The sequence below is a fragment of the Corvus brachyrhynchos genome, unplaced genomic scaffold (assembly GCF_000691975.1).
Source record: "Corvus brachyrhynchos isolate BGI_N302 unplaced genomic scaffold, ASM69197v1 scaffold255, whole genome shotgun sequence".
Taxonomy (NCBI): domain Eukaryota; kingdom Metazoa; phylum Chordata; class Aves; order Passeriformes; family Corvidae; genus Corvus; species Corvus brachyrhynchos.
The window spans coordinates 5453508-5456426 of NW_008238358.1; the positions used below are offsets into that span (position 1 = coordinate 5453508).

A 2919-nucleotide genomic window follows, 5' to 3' on the forward strand; every position below is an offset into this window, starting at 1 on the left:
AAACACTGGAAATGCCAGTCTATGTGTGAGGTCTGTTTCCAGTTTAGAGGGAGATGGAGATGCTCCACCGAAAAACCTGTCATGCAGCCCATTTGTTTATAAATGAGTGAGCTGATGAGCTGCTGCTTAATGCAGCCGCTCCTGGGCTGAGCTCCCCTGTGCACCACCGCGGACTCTGGCTGTCACACCCACAGGGGACCACCCCTATGGACAAAGAGCCTCTGAGGGTAGCAAGTGTCTTCCATCCTCTTGCCTTGCAATGGTACATAGAAAGGAAATGTGTTACGGTTTGGACCTCCACAGCACCCTGAATTCCAGCTGTGACTTCTGCTTGTTGTGGCCACTGTCGATTTAGAGTGGTTTAAAAGTAGCTTCAAGGACCAGCACCTCTACAGAGGGAAATTGTTACAGCGGGGATTACTGTAACACGCATATATCAAACCAGGAGTCCCGTGGAAAAGAAATATATATGGACCGACAGATTCTTGGTAGATGTTTCAGAGATGTTTATTTCTCCAGCCGCATGGCCGGGGCTCTGCTGAGGAACTGCTCAATCCCGGGACCCAAGGGTCCTTGCCCGCGCAGGGGAACACAAAACAACCAATGGGGAACGAGGCTGACCCCATGTCTGTCCCCAGGACCCCTCTCCCAGGGCTACATGGCGGGGGGGGGGAGACCCCAATAGGAAATGGGAACATGGACACTGCAGTGTATTTATGTTTAGATACATCCTGCTCCTCTGAGCTGTACTCTCCAAATCAGCACTAAATCCCTAGAGAGCCCTGGAGAGCAGGGATAGTGGGTGCTGAGGGCCATTACCCCTTGGGGCCAAGGGTCCTAAAACAGCCCGTTTTGTTAGCGGGAGGCCTTGGAATGCAGGCAGTGGCTTTCCACTGGCATAGTAACCCCTGGTGTTAACAGCATTTGTGTGCTTGCCTCTTGCTTTGCTCTAGGCCCGCTCCCACCACCTCCTCCCATAAGCAGGAACGGAAGCACTTCCAGGGCTTTGCCCACTACTCCCCAGCTGCCTTCCCGAGCAGGGCTGGACAGCCAGAGAGCTGGACCACGACCTCCGCTTCCCCCCGACCGGCCAGGCTCAGCAGCGCCGCCGCCACCACCGCCACCTTCAGCAGCTGTCAGAAACGGCTTCCAGGAACCAGGTGATGGTGAGCCATCCTCCCAGCTGTTTGTCCTCCACAGAGAAGGTGTAGTGGCTTTTGGCCTTAATACCTAAAAAAAGGTTTGCGATAGAGGCTTTGTTTCTAGTGCCAGCCTTTGATTTCTGACCAACAGAGGTGTCACTTGGGTCTCAGTTAACCCTGTCAAGTAAGAACAGGATAAATATTCTACCTAGAGCAGAGTTGCAAAGTCATCAATACAATCTCCAAAATAACCCTTTGAAAAATACCCTCAAAAAAGGAAGGGGATTGTTTCAACTCTAATATTAAGTCAAACCACAGCTACACTGACACTTTGGAAGTTGGAACAAGTTAGATGACTCAAAAGCTGAAAAACAGATGAAGGAAGGGATTGTCAGAACATTGCTGAAAATGTCAAGTATCTATTTCTGCTAGTGTTTATTGAAAAGATGAGGTCCAAGATTGCTGTGTTTTAAAGATTCATCATGCTTTTCAATTGTTTTCTATTTACATAGAACACATAAATCCTTCAGTTAATTACGGGAGGCCAAAATTGGTATTTCTGACATTTATAAGGTTAGAAAAAGCAAACAGAAAATGAAACTGTAACTCACGCTTTTGAAACATCTTTACACATCAGGTATGGCAGAAGGATCACAGGCATATTTTTTCCTACACAAGTCATTTGCAGGGTTCAGAACATGCAGTTCCTTTACACTCCAGTTTCTGATTGCAGCTTTGGGAGTAAACATAGAAAAAGTGGATGCCAGCAAATAACTACATGTACAAATGCCAGGTAGAACTTACTCAGCTGTTCATTACATTATGCAGTAAAATATCACAATATCACAAGAAAGTTATGGTTGCAGAGTCCTGAAGCAAGCAAGTGAAGAAATGATGAAGTTTAAATTAGCCCACACTTTCTTCCTTAGGCTTTCAAAACCAAGTGCAGAACAGAGCTCTTGGAATATTTCCTATTATTTCAGTGGAGAAACCGGTCAGCTTGCTTTATTCTTTAGAGTTCTGTAGACTCAATAAGTACAGCAAAAAGGCCTCTGTAGTCTAAAGAGATACAGCTTCAAGTCACATATTTTTCCATTTTTGACAGTAATTATATATAGGATTTTCTGTCATAAACTTTAGCATAATGGCCCCAAATTTTCTTCTTCCAGTATAAATATTAAGAGAGAAAACCCCATGCTTATAGGAGTGTGCTTTTAATGATGCTTTTGAGCTCTATATATCAATGGCACATGAGTATCAGGAAATTCTGTACCAGGACCAAAATACTGTTCTGAAGCAGGAGAAACTAGGCAGTTCTGGTAGCATATATATACATATATATATATATATATATATATAAAAGCAGATCTGTTACACATGAAAGGGAGAGTAACACTTATTTTAGTGGAGTTATGGCTGATTTCCTGATACGAGATTTTGCATTAAATTGGCAAATTGATCAATCAAAGTTTAAAAATTTTTCATTCCCAAACTAACCTAAAGCATCATCTTCCCTGGCTTCCTAAGAGAATGCTGGTTCCATTCTCACCTGTGTAAGCATTTTGCGACATAGAACATGCATCAAACATGATGTTAATGTCAATTTACTTTCTTAAGCTATGTCAGAAAACTAATGATTGAATTGCATGGGATTTTTTCAGATGAATGGGAAAGCAGATTTTCTTTTCATCCGATATCTGATTTGCCACCTCCAGAGCCATATGTACCCATGAATAGAAGTTATCCCAGTAAACTAGCAAGAAATGAAAGTAGAGGT

The 2919-nt window shown here is 43.6% G+C and overlaps 1 long non-coding RNA gene across 1 annotated transcript in view; it reads left to right on the plus strand.

The window, feature by feature from the left end:
• The first annotated feature begins 572 nt into the window (after nucleotides 1–572).
• Nucleotides 573–2919, plus strand: part of LOC108447041 — an 8430-nt gene continuing 6083 nt past the window's right edge. Inside the window, exons 1-2 of the long non-coding RNA XR_001862414.1 lie at nucleotides 573–1166; nucleotides 2804–2917. This is a non-coding gene — a long non-coding RNA (uncharacterized LOC108447041). The remainder of the gene's footprint in view (nucleotides 1167–2803; nucleotides 2918–2919) is intronic.